A 19,403-nucleotide genomic window follows, 5' to 3' on the forward strand; every position below is an offset into this window, starting at 1 on the left:
GGTATATCTCTGTAGGCAAACCCGACTGTTACTTTTTACTTGTTTTACAGAAAACAAAAGTTATTAATTTTCATCAGTTTGTCTCCGCTGTGCCGACAGAAGTGATTGGTCGTTGGAAAGTTTTGAAGGTCATCGAGTCCATAAACATCTAGTCGTAAAATTAAGATAGAAATAAGCAGGAACAACAACCATTGATGTATCAGATGGAGTTTTTCGACTTAACCTATTTCTTCAGAATTTAGCTAAAATGTTGCCGAGCTCTTTTAAGAGATATTTTCTATGAGTCATGATTGCAACGCCCGGCTCCTTTCACGGACTCTATCACTTCTGGTAAAATAGTAAAGTTTTGGTGTTTTTATGACATTAAAGAATATTATTTTCTTACAATAATACAAGACTTTTTTAATAGCACTGAAGTTAGTGTGTGATATATGTACTTTTAAGAAGAAACGGCGTCGGATCGAACTGTTTATATCCTCCAAACACTGTATATATCTATTCGACATATTCGCGAATGCAATCCCTGTGTTCGAACGTGGATCTATTTTCACCACTCTTTTCATGGAAGTTCTCCCACCAAAAGGATTTCCAAAATCCATATTACTGACGATATTTTTAAATATTATGCCTCGAATTACAGAAAATCTTTCGAAAGCTATTCGCTGCGGGATTCAGAACCCAAAATGCCAAATAAGAGCTAATGTGGTTGAAAAATCTGGGATACACCAAAACGTACATCTATATGGGTAATATTCATTTGAAAGATTTTTTAGTTATTGCTTCAATTCTATTGGATAATTTGGTTAAAAACTTTTGTATGGAAACTATACCGAACGTGGTCTGATATGGTTCATTTTCAATTCTAAACATCCAAATTTCAATCTTGTATCTAAAATATTGTGATCTCTCTCTATTGAAGGTATATACTTTGTGGTAATATTGAATATACATAAAATCAACTAAAAACCCTTAAAAATAGCTTTACGTAACGATACATAACATTTTTAATTTTCATGATTTTTGGTCAAGTTGGGCCCCCCCCGAAATGAAATCCTGCGTACGTCCCTGATGCAAATCTTATTTTTTTTAAATTTAAAATAATTAAATACAGACTAAAAAGATTAAAATACACATAACATTAATTTGGAAATTATAACATAAATAACGGAAAATATACTCTCCACGGGAGTGACGAAATTTGTGGAACATGCACAAAAAACACAACACTTCAACAGTAGGGCTATAACCAAAAAAATACCACCACATAGCCGTGTAGAGTATGGAAAACTATTATGAAACACGGTGTCAATTTTTCTCTATCGCGAAAAAAGTTTCCGCACCAAATGCATTGAAGTTCTGCAATGCATTTTTTAATTTTATCTGTCATAACAACATATTTGTTTTTCATTAAAATTTTTATTTTTTTGTAATCTAATTTAAAATCATTATCAAAGCGTTCTGGACCAATTTCTTCTCAAATCGCGCCATTTCGGATCACATTAGGATTTTTCGACACTATTGCAATTTTTGGTTTTTCTTTATAAACTCGTGAATTTTATGTTTATATTTTTTTAACCTATCGGACCAGGGAATATGGGGTCATTTGAAACGAATTCGCGAAAGTTACAGGTTGTTTTTGTTGACTTTGCTTGTGAGAATCGTATTTGTTTTCTACAAAAATACAACACCACTACCATGTGGGGAATTTTGTCCTAATAATGAAAACGCGTTTCTAAGACCGATTCTGTGAAAAAAGTGCCCGCACCGGCCGTGATTACTAAAACCCTTTTGATATTTTTTCTACTTAACATTTTAAATTTGCTTTGTTTGAATAAATATTTATAGAAAAAAATACAATTCTCACAGGCAAAGTCAACAAAAACAGCCTGTAACTTTCGCGAATTAGTTGCAAATGACTCCATATTCTCTTGTCCGATAGGTTAAAAAAATATAAACATAAAATTCACGAGTTTATAAAGAAAAACCAAAAATTGCAATAGTGTCAAAAAATCCTAATATGGTCCGAAATGGCGCGATTTTAGAACAAATTGGTCCAGAACGCTTTGATAATAATTTTAAATTGGATTACAAAAAAATAAAAATTTTAATGAAAAGCAAATATGTTGTTATGACAGATAAAATTAAAAAATGCATTACAGAACTTCAATGCATTTGGTGCGGAAACTTTTTTCGCGGTAGAGAAAAATTGACACCGTATTTCATAATAGTTTTTCATGCTCTACACGGCTATGTGTTTTTTTTTTATATTTGCAAAAAAGTGCAAAAAGTTATATCCCTATTCAACAGCTCTAACACAACTGACTATATTTTTCACTTCTATAGATTATCTTTAAAACTAACGGGAATTGTCGTTACTTTGAAAGATTACTTATAAATAAAAAACCGGATTAAAGCATTTTTTCTTAATAAACACATTGACGCACGGGAATGACGAAAAAATTGAGACACGACTAATATGCCTCATAAACATAATTTAAAAAATAAAATTATATTTATGAAATCAAAATTGACTTGGTTCATTCTTCTAGAATAACTAGAATAACTCGGCTTCATTTATATAATATATTTTAATAAATTAATGAATATCAGTGTTTTTTTGAACACAAAACGGTTGGGGACACGCACGGAAATGACGTTTTGCACCTTGCGACCAATTTTTTCGATATAAATATTTAAAATATTTTATTTTGTTTTTCGGACCTCGTTAAAGGACATTGTGTTTTACTTATTCTGTTTCTAAAAATTAAATTTTTTTCAATATTTTTAACCCTAAATGCCTCGGGACACAGAAACTAGTCTTTTCGCAATATTCACCCACATATACATATGTACAGTGGCTCCAAGCGAATGTCGTACACCTAATGAAATTTTTTTAATTGACTTATATCTCCGATACAAAAAGGGATATGAAGAAAGTATTTACGCAGCTTTATAGTGCATTTAGTCGACAATTTAGAAACACGATATAATAAAATAATCAACCCGTTTACATTGTTATAACATTAAAATATCTAAAATACTAAGAATTTTAGCACCAAGCGAAAGTCGTACAGCAATTATAAAGACAAAATATTTATTAATATAAATCGTCCTTCGGCATATTTCTGGTTTCAATTGAATTCTGCAATCGATTTAGAATATTTTTGACCAGTTTTGAACAGCTGAAGTTTAAAAAATGTCGATGTTTGTTTTGAAAATCTCTCCTATAAGGATGTCTGGAAGTATAAGTCATCTGGAGACATTTTCCATTTATAGAACCACTATATACAATTTATTCAAGCTTGGACTACAGTCCAGCCAACCCATGTTATTGCAACAATTATATAATACCAGAGGTCGCAAATAATAAGCTTTTATGCTTGAAGTCAGAGTTTTGGCAGAAAGAACAACGCTTACCTTGACCAATACATTATTCGCCAGGTAGTGAGAACTCATTTTAATTATAAAATCTCACAGTTTGATTCCCAATGACTTCAAAAAAATGATAAAACAAAGATTCAAATCTGAAAGATAAGCCCCACACACTCACAAATACACTGATGCGTTATGTTCGTGTATTCGTGTATTAGACATGGAGCAATTTGTGGGATTTTTCACAATGTAATGTCAGGTTTCGCACAGAACTTGTTGGATCTATGAAAATTACACTCTTTTAAGAAAATTTATGCATTCATCCCTACTGTTTTGATATTCTAAACATCGCTCTTGGATAAATATATGTATAGCTTTTTAACGCCTTTTTTTTATCACCAATTGACAAGGTATTTATGTTGTAAAAATTTGACTGCACATTGGAAAAATAAGCTTCCAAATATTTTTCTCAATCGATTAGAGTGTCGGGACACTAAAAATCAACTCATTTTGCACTTCGTGTATTAAACTATCCAAAAGAAAATATTATTTTTTTAATGTTTGAGTTATTTTAAATATTTCATATGTGTTTTTTTTTTCTTATTAGTAGATATCAAGGTATTGAATAGCTTTGCAGTTTTAATTTTCGATATCTGCTGAATCTAAAAAAATTTATTTTGTAAAGTTGAATAAATCATTTTCTCATGTTGTTTCCTAAAAATAATTTTTGTTTCATTTTTACGCTTCTTTCCCATTTAACCTTATACAAGTTTCCAGAATTGACCCTCTCAATTGTAAAGAAGGACAGATGTTACACTAAATCGATCGTAGGATTTAACAAAAAACAGGATTTTGTACTAGAATTTATTATATTAACAAATACGTTGTCTTTATAATTGCTGTACGACTTTCGCTTGGTGCTAAAATTCTTAGTATTTTAGCTAATTTAATTTTTCAACAATGTAAACGGTTTGATTATTTTATTATATCGTGTTTCTAAATTGTCGACTAAATGCACTAAAAGGCTGCGTAAATACTTTCTTCATATCCCTTTTTGTGCCGGAGATATAAGCCAATTAAAAAAATTTCATTAGGTGTACGACTTTCGCTTGGAGCCACTATATGTATGGTTCTACGACCATTATTTCGATGCGTTACAAACTTTTTGGCAAAAACCAACTTATAATACCCTCCCACATAGTGGTGTAGGCTATAACAAGCTTTTTACTATTGTTCTATCATTTATCTTCTTAATATAATTTTAGTCAACTTTGCTGTTTCAGGGATGTCAACTGTCTCGAGGTAAAAATCGCTACAGCCACATACGCACCATAGGTCTGTAGCGATTTTTACCTTAAAACAGTTGACATTCCTGCTTAAACAGTGGTTTTTGTACATCAAAAATCACCACAAGTAGCGGGAAAACCACCAAGTTGGCACCCCTGTGCTGTTTCCTTAACCTGGTTGGGGTGGGGAAATTGCAACAACGTCACACGTTCAATGGCATGGTTATTTGTGGCGTCACATCTTTGCGCCAGACATGATGATGGGGTCGGAGTGTATAAAAAATAACCACGGCTGGCATGTTAAAGAGAATGTAACTAAATAATGGAAATAAACAATGTCTCTCTATTTCGTCTCATCACAGTGTGTTTTTCTGTACTCATTCGTCTTGTTGATTTTGTTTTGATTCCGATTTTCACCATTTGTTGATTGTATTCATGTTCGCGCATTACGTTTGTTGTCAATTGAACGAGACGCTTGTGACATGTTTGATTCTAATCAGCTGTTAGAATGGTCATACATGTCGAGAGGCTTAACCCTCAATTGGTCATAATGGTTTTGTGAGTACATATAAAGATGCCATTGTATTTTCTATGTATTTACACATTTTACATTGTGTAATGTATGTTTACATTATACTGGATTTAGTAAATCAGTGAATTTTAATTGGCAATTATTAAAATATTTGAAATAAAGGGACGCAATAATTAAAAATATTACATTAATGACCCTCGAACTATAAAGACAAAAATAAAATAATATGCAGAACTATCTTCCGATTGCTTGAGATGCTATTTCCGAAGTGAGTTAGAAACCAAAAAATGACGAGAGTCGAGGCATACGTCTAGAAGGAAACCTGCGGAACTGCGACATTTATCCCTATTACAATGAAATTGGTGCTGCAAAACCAAAATGCCGATCAGAGGGCATAGAAGTAAGTGAAGTAAAACGTTGGTAAAACTTCCGCAGCAAGCTTTATAATTTTAACTTTATCAAGAATTGTAGAGATGCAAAAGAAATTTATTTATCTTGTTATGAGTACATTAAAAACGAACTTCATAAAGTCTATATAGATCAGGGTGGCTCGCAATTGTATTTAAGAGAAATCTATATTTTCGGTTTTCTTGTGTTTTCATTAGATATTTTATTTTTTTTTTAACATAATTGTAATTCTTAAAATTTTCTAAGATGAATTTATTCAAATATTACAATAAACTTCGTCGTGTTGCTGGACTAACAACACTCAGGAGAATCCTACATTTACGGTAGCGTAAAGGCGCTAGCACCAATGATATAGATTGTAAAATACGGGTTCGATAGCATAATGTGTTCCATCCAATATAAATAATCATACATAAAAAAAACACATTCCAAGATTCTGACTCTTCACTTTTGGCCACAACAATTATTCCTTTGATATGTTATTGCAGACCCTTATAATTAGAATACACAAAGGAGGGTCTGCAGACAGATAAAATATGCAAGAGGCCATATTAACAATAAACAATGACGAATCGGCCCCAGACAAGTATGCAAAGAAGAACCCGGAATACCGAATTTTTGGGTGCAGTAGTTTTGATATTGCTGCCAATCGTTTTAATGCGAATTTGATTTTTCTGCCAAAAAACTAAAATATTTGCATTTTTATAAAATTTTCAATGCAAATTACACTTTTAACTGCCAGTCCTATAACTGCGAATTGTATTTAACTACCAATAATATTTCCAATTTCATTGAGAACTTTGTATTTACCAGCCAAAAACAAAATCACGCCATGCGACAGTTGCCAAACACATACATACGATTTTTTGTACGGAACAGAAGAAAACTTTACTCGTGATATTTTTTACACAGTCGATGATATTATGAGTCGGAGCTCTTTCTGCGAACTTAAGGACCTGAATTTCTTGAGTAAATACCTAATTAGAACTATAACAAAATTTTAACACATATAGTGAGAATTATTAGAAGTTTGATGGGCTGTTTCCTATAGTTTACTTCTGCAAGTGGTTGCAACAACACAAAGAAAAGTTAACAATATTTTCAAACAGAAATTAAATGAAAGATGTGGAGGCAAGTGTTAATAATTGTAAAATAATTTCATTTTGTTTTTTATGAACTGCAAAATAAGGAATGTTTCAATGTATTTCAAAATTCCTTTTCAAAATAGTTTTCGGATTTCAGGAAAAGCAAAGCTGATTATCACATTTAAAAGTCAATTCTTTGGCTTCTTTTTTTTGGTTGGTGAATCGGATAACTGCCACTCTTTGGCAGCTAAAACACTGAAGATACGTGCGAAATTCGCTTTGCTGTCACAAAATGCGTGCAAAATTTGTTTTGGCAGCTAAGTCAAAACTACGTACTATGTTCTTTACCAAGCAAATTACATAGTATGTAAAATCGGGTTCACGGACATCATTAGGAAATATTTAATAGTCATTATTTTGAAAGTCAGTAAAATGGATCCACAAAGCTCAAACAAGTTCAACTACAAATATTCCAAAGGCCAAATCATGACATACTTGCTCTGTTCCAGAAACTGCAAGACGATACCTTTTTTTACTTCGATAACACTTTTTCCTTTATGTTATCGAAAAAATAGTAAAAATTAGTAGATTCTTGCAGTACTGGAACATACCAAGTAATTTTATTTGAGTAAATTGCTGTTCGATAACCTAAAACTTTGTACAAATTTGTTCAGTAAAAGAGAACTGAGAAGTAGTTGCATGAACTTGAAAGTACTTTTTACTTGCTAAGTTATTGAACAGACCCAATATAACAAGACTAAACTGATAAATATCTCGGCCAAAATCCTGATATCAACCTTTATAAAATGTTTGGGTCCATTTTAAGACATAAAAAAATCGGAAAAGATCATCCAACAAAAGATCAAGATTTTTTAAAAATTAGGGAACCAATACCCTTTAGGATGTAACATGCCGAGGCTTAATTTTCGGTTAACTAAGCTCATTAAGACCTTGTTTATATTATAGCCTTTTGCAGGGTTAAGCTTCTTTATGAGGAGTTATTTGAAATATAAGCAATGGAATTGACATATGAAACTCAGTAGGTTTGTTAAATCCGGTTATATATAAACGTACTATAAAGCTCCAATGAACGTCCAAAGTGAATAGACAACTCATTAAGGAACCCAACTTTGGTAATTCTTCAAGAAACCATAGATTTGATAATTTTTGCAATTCTTTTACTGTCACCTTCATGTAGAAGGTAATTCTGAGTCCCCGGACTTAAATCCCAAAATGACTTAAGTGTCAAACAGTGCCGAAGTATCCACAAAATCCTCCTAATTTCATATAACTATGCCCTCCACCATGATATTTGTAACACATCGAAATATTCGTTGGAGACCCTATAAAATATATATATTCTTGATTAGCAAAAAATTCTTATTCGAAATAGCCATGTCCGTCCGTCTGTTGAAATCAAGACACAGGTCGCAATTATAAGATAGAGCTTTATAATTTGGTATGGAAGTGTCCATTACTCCTAGGATGTTGAGTATTTTTCTCATCTATGAACATTGTAGTTTCAGAATCCGCAAAAACTTTCCAGGTGTAAGCACCTTCCATTTAAAGTTGCTTCAGACGCAGAGTGATTTGAGAAATGTTAATTTGTTCATCTATTGAAGTAAATAGGAACAATTACTTTCCTTTCTTCCTCTACGTTATGGCTTATTGCTTGGAGGAGCAGAATATCTTAACTGATAAAAATCACTTTATATTGAAATTAAGAGTTTAAAATACCAAGTTATATCCACTCCATAAGGAACATGTAGCAAACCCCTTTAAAAGTGCTCACATGTGTCGTCATGGCTGTTCTTTTCAAATCATGGACCAATAATTACAATTGTCCTAATTGAGATTTGAAAAAAAAGCACGAGCCCTAACCACTATTAATTCGTATATCAGGTATTTTTTCACTCTTTAACATCAAATGCCAGAATAAAGGTTTAATTATTATAATAACACCGACATATTTATGCTTATAGAAGGTCATTTTATTTCCTCTGAACTGACATAGAAATAATATTAAACTCGGTGTTAAAATGCTAAAAATATAAAGTAAACAAAAAGGCCTTTAATTATTGCTGCACATTATTTGACCACTATTTATTCGTTCAGTTTATAAATTGAGCTCAATCTAAACGAAAAAGCAAAATTTAATCAAACAAATGTAAATTTATCGTTACAATGCGAGAAAAGGAATGTAAAGGAGTCAAAAAAGAAAAAATTTTCACTTTATTTTATTTTAGTTTTCATCATTTCTAAAAATGGCACGCGGCAAATTTGAATTTTAATTGTCGATAAATTCAAATCTGGAACGACATATGGACAGATTTCAACTGATCTTAAAATTCCAAGATCTACAATACAAAGTAAATATGAGAAAAGAAAATATGAAAAACAGAAAAAAGGCATTGCTTACAGCGTTTAAAATGAAATAAACGCCTATTATGCACTAAAAAGAGAAGATTTTGAGTATAACGGCAATGGGACAGCATTATCTTTAGTGACGAATCCAAGTTTGATATATGTACATATGTCTGTTTTGGTGATGTAAGAAAAAGGGTAGCACGTAAAAGCGGCGAGACATACAATAAAAACTGCTTAAAACGTACAGTAAAGTTTTCAGTTAGCGTTATGGTAGGGGAATGTATGTCTTTAAAAGGTGTTGGTCGGCTCCATTTCATAGATGGAATCGTAAATGCAGAAAAATATATAAAAATCCAGGAAGAAAATCTGATACCTTCTGTATCGAAATAGCAGACTATGGGGAATACATATTCTAACAGAATGGTGTTTTTTCCGATACTGCTAAAAATACGAAAAAGTAGCTTAAAGAAAATGGAATCGAGGTACAATTATTTACAGTTAGCATGTAGGAAATTTAGTTGGCTTTCCAAAATGGGAAAAACCAACGAAATCGGTTGAAAAATGAATGGGTTATGGCATTTTTTGTGTTTCAACTTTTTGGTTTTTTTCATATTTTCCTTTATAAAACATTGATATCTTGTGCGTAATTGTTAAGCAGGATAATCACAATTAGAATCATACATGCTAAGATACCCATCTTTTAAAAAGGAAAATATGAAAAAAAAACCAAAAAGTTGAAACACAAAAAATGCCATAACCCATTCATTTTTCAACCGATTTCGTCGGTTTTTCCCATTTTGGAAAGCCAACTAAATTTCCTACTTGCTAACAGTAAATAATTGTACCGTTAGGTGTCGTTTACTCAGCCTAGAACACAAGGAAAAACATTTTACTGTTTTTTAATGCGTTTTTGTTACACTTAAACCACTATTACTTAGCCATTTGTAAACCGATTTTAAGAATCTATGGCTTGTTCGAAAGGCATTACTCCCTTTATAATGAAAAACAGTGTGTGCAAATCGGTTGTGGAAAAAAGAAGTAATGTCCGATGTGGTATCCGATGGAATTGCAATTTTCGAATTTCGAAAAAAGATGCGTTGTGCTGAATTGTGCTAGGTTTGTGCCCATTTGTGCCGAAATTTTTTTTTCGAAATTCGAAAAAATGGCTGAGATATTCGACAAAACATTTTTTTCGAAAAAATGTTGCCAGAATTGCAATTTTCGAATTTCGAAAAAATTTAAGTTGTGCTGAATTGTGCTCAGTTTGTGCCCATTTGTGCCGCAAAAATTTTTTCGATATCTCGTACCATTTTCGAAAAAACCGATATTTTCGAATACATCACAGAATTGCAATTTTCGTATTTCGAAAAAACAAAAGTTGTGCTGAATTGTGCTCAGTTTGTGCTCATTTGTGCCGCAAAAATTTTTTCGATATCTCCTACCATTTTCGAAAAAAACCGATATTTTCGAAAATACGATAGAATTGCAATTTTCGAATTTCGAAAAAACAAAAGTTGTGCTGAATTCTACTCAATTTGTGCCAATATATGCCGTTTAAATTTTTTCAATATCTCTAACCGTTTTCAAGATATGGTAATTTCGAAAAACCAGTATTTTGTATGAAAAATCACTGTAATTTCTGCAATAATGCAAATATCGAGATGATCTTTTTTGTGCTGAGTTCGACTCGCTGAGCACAATTTCGTCCATACATTGGAAATTTCCAACTTTACTCGTTACTCGCTGAAACTGAAAAAATCCTATCACTTCCGTTTAAATAGGAATTTTTTAATTCTGTAAATTGTGCTGAATTGTGCTCGCCTAGCACACAATTTTCGCCTTACATTGCAAAATTCCATCTCTACTCGTTACTCGTTAAAATCGCATATAATTTTTTTAAGAAAAATCACTGTAATTTTTGCAAAAATGCAAATATCGAGATGATCTTTTTTGTGCTGAATTGGTTTCACCGAGCACAATTTTTCGTCCATACATTGGAAATTTCGGTGAATCCAACTCAGCACAAAAAAAATCGTCTCGATATTTGCATTTTTGTAAAAAATACAGTGATTTTTCGTTGAAAAACACTATTTGCAATTTTAACGAGTAACGAGTAGAGACGGAATTTTGCAATGCAAGGCGAAAAATGTGTGCTAGACGAGCACAATTCAGCACAATTTACAGAATTTAAAAAATCCTGGTCCCTACCGACAAATTTTAGGTCGAGACTTTTGTACCCTCAACGAAGACAAATACCAAATTTCAGCAATTTCGCTGGGATATTGAGGCCACAACCTTCAAAATACAGAAAATCGGGAGGTACCGTTCAATGCGGGATATATGAAGACGTGGACCTATAACGACAAATTTAAGCTGGACATTTTTTAAACCTTCAAAATACTGAAAACCAGGAGGGACCGTTTTTATTTCAAGTGTATAATATTATATCCCCAAACGAAAACTAAATACCAAATTTCAATATTATATCCCCAAACGAAAAATAAATACCAAATTTCACGTCACGTCCATCAATATACCGAAAAACGGGAGGTACCGCTCCATAAGGGCTATATGAAGGCGTGGACATATACCGACAAATTTAAAGTAGAAAGTTTAATATCTTCAATGAAGACTAAATACCACATTTCAGCCATTTCGGTGAGATATTGAGGCCGCAACCGCCAAAATAACGAAAATCTGGAGGTACCGTTTAATGGGAGCTATATGACGGCGTGGACCTGTACCAACAGGTATACCTATGGGGGCTATATGAAGACGTTGACATTAGGGTTATGACTTTTTGACATTTTTTCCCAAAAATGATTTCCTGTAGTGAGAATGAATGAACTTTTGCCTATTAATGCCTAAAATAATATTCATTCCATTTTATTATAAAAAATATTATAAAAAAGGTTCCGCACAAACCACTTTGAAAACAATTTTGTTTTGAAAAAAATCTATGATATAAAAAAATTTTTTTTCTCAAAAAATTATTTCCTGTTGCACGAATGAATGGCAGTTTGCCTATTAACGACTAAAACAACTTTTATTCCATTAAAATATTAAAAAAGGTCCCGCACAAACTACTTTTAATTTTTATGATATATGAAATAATATTATATGTAATATAAGATTATATATAATACAGTCGAAATCGCTCAAGGGACCGGCCAAAATCGGACGCTATAAGCGATAGTCGTTATAAACGATATTTATAAATGAGGTAAAGTTATATTATGTATAGTGACTTTTGGGTATAAATATGTTGTTTTATCAAGTAACTAAATAAAATCAATTAAATTTTTTACATTTTCTTTCTATATACCTAAGTATAAATGACTAAAAACAAAATAATAATAAAAAATGATACTAAATTCATTCTTCAGCAGATATATTACCTTAAAATAGGATATGATTCTATTTCTAATAGTCTGTTATATCAGTTTGTGCTTTCGAATTTCGACATAAATTTTAAATTTAACTCAGATTTTGAAAGGGTTTCCAAAACACATTTTTGTTTGTAACATCTTCTGAGTAAATAAATTGTTGAAGAGTTTCTACAGCTAGATACGCCTCTGACACTGACGGCATTTGAAATTCTGTCCTGTAGTATCCGCAATTTCTTTGTTAGACTTGCCTCCATCTAAAACTTCTAACATTATGTCGTCACATTGGGTGGCAAAAATTCAAGCTTAATTCACTTGAGACCGCCATCTTCGAGCATGTTGTGCATAAGTTTGGTATTTTGTTGTTGCTTGAGTTTGAAAAAATATACATAAAAAAATTATTGAGAGAAAAAATTCTTCTTCGTATGAATTGACGTTATAACCGATAGCAAAATTCAAATATTTCACAAAAAGCCGACGTTACAACCGATATGACGTTATAAGCGATGACGTTATAAGCGATATTTTTTTGTGTGGAATATAAAGGGCAGAAATTCGGGACTTTTGGATTTCGTCGCTATAAGCGATATGACGTTATAAACGACGACGTTATAAGCGATTTCCACTGTATATATTATGATGATAAAATTAGTGAGAAACAAACGGTTATGTTATTTTGGTTATGTCGTGTGCCCCTATAACTTGTTTTCAGTTAAATAACTGCTTACAGTGACTTCAAAAAATTGTCAAAATTTCTGAAAAATAGAAATTTTAAAAGCTTTTTGTGCGGAAGGTTTTATTTATCGAATCACTTTATAATTAAGCTTTTATGTAATCTTAGGTAAAGCTGCATCAGAATATCATACAGGGATACGAGGTTGTTAAAAAGTCATAACCCTAGTGGGGTTAGTTTAATATCTTCAATGAACTCTAAATACAAATTTCAATGGGGGCTATATGACGGTGTGGACCTATACCAACTGGTATAGATGGAAAGTTTTATACTCACAACGAAGACTAAAAACCAAATTTCAGCCATTTCGGTAGGATATTGCGAGCACAAACTTCAAAATACTGAAAATAGGGAGGTACGGCTGTGTGGGGGCTATATAAAGGCGTAGAACTATACCGACAAATTTAAAGCGGATAGTTTAATACCCTCGGTGGGTCACAACCTTCAAAATTCCGAAAATCGGGAGGTACTTTTCGGGAGGGCTATATGAAAACCGACAAGCAATACGACAAGATTCAGGTTGGAAGTTTTAGAACCCCAACGAAGACTAAATACCAAATTTCAACCATTTCGGTGAGATATTGAGGCTAAAACCTTTAAAATACCGAAAATCGGGTGGTACCGTTCTATGGGGGCTATATCAAAACGTGGACTGATATAGCCCATTTGTAATACCAAATATCCTAGGAGTAATAGAAATTTCTGTACCAAGTTATAAAGCTCTATCTTAAAAATTGCGACATGTATCCAGCGTTGCCGACAGTTTTTGATCAGAAATCGTCAAATCGTCAACAATATTTGAAAAATCGTCAACATGGTCCAAACCCGTTTAATATACAATCCACAGCAATAAATCTAACCCAATACCACTTAAATACTGCTATAAAAACAGCTTTCAGAAGATGATAGTTTTCCTATGGTTATCGAGTTTGAAGCAATGCAGTATGGTAAAGCTGGGAATGTGTACCCATCAAATATCGCTTGCTTGACAGTGTGACTGTCCATATTTGTCCGTACAAATTGCTATAAAACATTAAAAAGCTCAAAAATCGAGTTTGGAACATAGCTTTCCTTTAATTCTTTCGTGAAACTTTGGTCAAAATGTAGTTGTCGTCTTTTTTCAATTTTGGGCCAAAAAATCGTCAAAATGACGATAAATCAGCAAATTCGGCAACACTGCATGTATCTCGATTTCAACAGACATACGGACGGACACGCTGTTATATCGACGTAGAATTTTATGCTGATCAAGAATATATATATACTTTATAGTGTCTCTGACGAACATTTCGATGTTTTACAAATGAAATGACAAATGTACTTTTACCCTCCATGTTATGCTACATATAAAATTGTTTGTTGGGATAATGTTTATCAACATCTAACATTAAGCAACATGTTGATATAAAATAATAGAACATGTTGATATACATCGAGTTGATATTACCACAACAACATACTACCAACAAACATGTTTGAATACCGGCATTTTCTAATTGGACATGTTGCAGATGCAACACAATTTTTCCGGAAAATTGCATGTTTGAGACAAACAGAAACTGTTTACTTCGAACCCAATTTTCAGTAGACAAAAGGTGTTGTTTGAGTTGGGCGACAATTGAAAACAAATCCTTACGCATGAGTTAACGCGAAAAAAAGAAAAAAAAAAAACATCAAAGAAATGTTTTCCTCTTTAACGGAAATTCAAAGGAAATAATCGTTTGTCAAAAACACTAATTTTTTAATAGGAAAAAAATTAAAAGGTGAGGAATAAAAAGTATGTTAATATAATATGTTAATAAGTAGCTAAAGTGTGTGTGTGTGTGTGTTGGTTTTGGTAGTGTTATGGGGGAAAAATGAAACCCAAATAAGAAAAAAATATTGCAAAAGTATTACAAAAAAAAAAAAAAAAAAATAAATAAAAAATAAACAAATAAATAAATAAATAAATTAATTTGTTTTTTATGGCTCTTCTTAATTTGTTTATAACGGCAACAACGGCAATAAAAAATTAACAAATACACCACTTAAAAGCAAATCAAACGATTTATCTTGGCTTTTTAAAAACTCGTTTAACAAAATACTTAGAAGCTAATAAAAATATTATAAATCCGTAGATTCATGGCACACCTAATTAAATATTCATAAACCTCAGCTAAGAAAAATACAACAAATTAATAAAAAAATAAATAAAAAATTTTGACCGTGAATATCAGCAATTAAAAATGAGTTCTTAAATTTATATTGACAAAATGCTCAGAACAAATTGTTTATATTGATAACAACAAAAAACGGGTGTTGAGAGATAAAAGTTTTTTAAAATAAAAATTTAAAATAAATTTGCTTTTTCGTTGCTGTTGTGTTTATACTTTATTCTTCTCATCGATGATCTATGAATATTTATGCTGGAGGTGAGTGCAAACATTATTTGGCATTTAATAAATGAGTGTTGTTTTTTGAAAACATTATGATTTATGATCTGCATGGATCCCCCTTTTCCATTCTCTAGAAAACATATGTATGTACGTATGTGCGCATTGATATAAGGTTAGATTTTGTTTATATTTAAAAACGAAATCTGGAAATTTCAAAAAAATATGATTAATGTCTATCTCTGACTATGCAACTGGATGACTCGTCATCGCCGGTCCCCACATCCAAACCCCCTCCAAACTATGTAAACTCCATGGTTACATACATACCCGTTGTATGCTTGCACTAGTATTATGGGGCCCAACCCAACAACAAACACAAAACAACCCCGTTTTTTTGTTGCTTCTTTTGTGACTTCTGTTGCATTTTTATGTCGTTACAACATTGAAAGAACAAACCAAAAATTGATTTTGGTAAAATGCCAAAAGTCACCCTAAAATTTTTGGTGGAGCAAAATGGATGGAAATCGAAAGGAATTTTGACATTCCACCCTTTAATATAGAATTTACTGGAATATTCAAGTTCTGGCATTTTATTATGGTTTTAATCGCCGTACTTACAAATTAGTAAGAGTGAAATAAAACGAGTAAAACGTCGTAAAAGTATATTCTTAACTAAAATATTCTTAACTAATACGATCAAGATGCTTCCCATCTACCAGCCCCGAATGTACTAAAATCCCCCTCTCACGATTATTTTTACTAATGTATACAATTTTCTGAAGTCTTGAATTTACACAATAAAATATAGTCTAAATATATAAACAAGTAAGCCAAGGCTATAGTCGGACGGGGCCGACCATGTGATACCCTACACCTTCACCCCTCGGAATTAGCTTTCCACATATCACAATTTTTTATGAAACAAATAAACTTATTGTAACATTGTGGATTCTGGTACCGTATCCCACCAACCTTAAATAATAACATCATAATTGTTTCACAAACATCCCAGAAGGGACAAGGGAGAATTCTCTCATATCAATGAGTGAGTGTACTCCGATTGATATTCGCTCAATCATATGAGACACACAGCTTATCTCCGGGTCCGAACGGCGTGTCCTAAGACACCACTTGTAGAGAAGTTTTATATGGCTGAAATACTCAGAAAATGTCGCAAACCTTACTGAAGGATATTTTGCCACCGGTGAAAATTTGATTTTGCCTGGCTGGGAAATAGTTTAGAAACAAGTAAAAAAGTATCAGTCAGCTTTGCTGACAGAGATATACCCTCAGCCTGTGCATATTGAGAAAACTTTTTCCCAAAAAACGTATGTGTTTAGGGGGTTTTAAAATTTTTGGATGTATGAACCGACAAAAATGTTGATTAGGAATAAAGATCAAAAGTTTGCCGGAGGAGATACTTAAAGGAATGGATCGACATTGACCATTATGGAAGTGGACCTCCAGCCACTACATATGGAGCCATAGGGGGTTTTTACACACTTCGGACTATTTTCTCAGGAAGCGTTGACTTGCCCCTGATGAAACTTGTACCGTCGTAAGGAGGGCAGTGAATACAAGTTTCTAAAACAAAAGTCAAAGCGATTCGAGAGCAGGTCCTAAACTGAACTTATCCTAAATTTTGTGTGGGAGGTGCCCGAAGGAGTGGACTGATTGAGTCCATATTGGAAATTCATCTACGTCCGGTACACATTCCACGATTTGCAAAGTATGGACCAAATCGGTTACTCCCTTCAAGAGTTATCGTACGTACAAATTTTCCGAAGATTTTCGAACTTTTGTGGGGGAGGTACCGGAAGGAGTGGACCGATATAACCCAACTTCGAACTTAAACTAAGTTCGGACAATATATTACGAAAGCCAAATTTTGGATCGGATCGATTGATCCGTTCGTGAGTTATCGTGCGCTCCAGCCAGCCAGACAGACAGACGGACGGACATTGCTCAATCGACTCCAAATTGTCTGAAACACATTTCGTCCAAACATACTTGGGGTCTAAAACCATTATTTCGTTGAGGCAAATTTTGCCCGTATGAAAGTGTATATACCCTCGTTAGCATAAATGCTGAGGGTATAAAAAGGTGACAAAGAAACTCATGCTGCAATGTATGTATAAAAATCCAATTGGACAATTGAAACGCAAGGGCACCATGTGAATTGCGATAATGCAAAAATTGGAAATGGGAAAATGTGGCTTTCTACACAAAACCCATTATATATTAGGCAGTAGGTCCTTTATTTAGAAGACACGTTTTTACAATTTGCATCAGGGGGGAAGGTCAGTAGTTCTTTTTCTATATTTAGGCTAATTTGCCGGTATATGCCCTCCAGGATATAAAATATAGACCAAATTTTTTTTTTGTATTTTTCAAACAAAAGTAGTGGTCCATTTCACCCGTTAAATAATCCAAAATTGTAAGCATCTTCTTCTACCTAAACTCTTACCTCGTGCAAAATTTCTTGATTATTGAGCTATAATTGCAGCCTCTAGCGTGTTTATAATTACACTACAAACAAATAACAGGTTATTTTAGAATGTAACTCTGTTATCTTATCATGTACACCAACACTATTAACATCGATAGAAAGGTCAAGCGTAAAGTAAAGTTTACTTACCCGCAATGTCTCTTCCAGGAATAAAGATATATGCTGTATATTAAAAATTTTCACAATTTTCACACAAAAGTAGTGGTTCATTTAACCCTCTAAGAATTATCTGATCGCCATCTCAAATTGCAAGCTTCTTCTTTGTCATATACTCTTACTTATTTAAAATTTCGAGGCGATCGGACTATTATTGCGACCTACAGAGCAGCAACAAAATAGGATAAAAATTATGTTTTTGGTCCATTTCACCCGCTAAATATTTGACGATCATCACCAATTAAAATAGCGATCTATTCTGATGTGAAACCGACGTCCATACCAAATTTCTTGACGATCGGTCCATAATTGCGGGCTGGAGTTTGATTACAATTTATAATGGACACACGGACGGACGGACACACATCTCAAAATCGCTTTATCTCGTCGAGATTTGAAGATTGGTCTCCGACGAATATTTCGCGGTGTTACATGAATTTTTACCAAAACAAACTTATAATACCCTTTCCACATAGTGGTGTAGGGTATAAATAGAAAAATATTTGTAGGTTTGTTTGTTTGTTCCTTATAGACTCAAAACCCGCTGAAACGATCTTCCTGAAATTTTTAGGTTATATTGCTACATTGCCTGGAATGAAGATAATTTTTTGAAATTCCGCTTTGATCTGGAGATATAGCATCACAACCAGAGGTACCTCCAAAAAATTTTGATTTTGCATGCAACTATGTTTAGAACTGTTACAGGTACAATCCCCAAATTTGGTATGTGTGACGGAATTTGAAGTAGAAATAAATGTACCAAATTATATTCAAATCGGTTCAGATTTGGATATATATCCCATATACATATATTTTCGATCGGCTTCCTTATTTATTTATGTGCAATTTCAATAAAATTTGGAATGTGTGACGGAACTTGGTCTAGAAATAAATGTGACAAATTATATCGAAATCAATTTAGATTTGGATATTGCTCCTATATATATTTTCGGCCGATTTCCTGTATTTTATGAACCAAACACGATATATATGTTCAATTTCGATAAAATTTGGAATGTGTGACGGAATTTGGCCTCGACATAAATGTGTCAAATTATATAGAAATCGGTTTAGATTTGGACATAGCTCCCATATATATTTTAGGCCGATTTCATGTATTTGATGCACCAAACACGCAATGTATGTCCAATTTCAATGAAATTTGATGTGTGTAACGGAATTTGGTCTACAAAT

Source organism: Musca autumnalis, unplaced genomic scaffold (assembly GCF_047663935.1).
Source record: "Musca autumnalis isolate F117 unplaced genomic scaffold, ASM4766393v1 scaffold_1, whole genome shotgun sequence".
Taxonomy (NCBI): Eukaryota; Metazoa; Arthropoda; class Insecta; order Diptera; family Muscidae; genus Musca; species Musca autumnalis.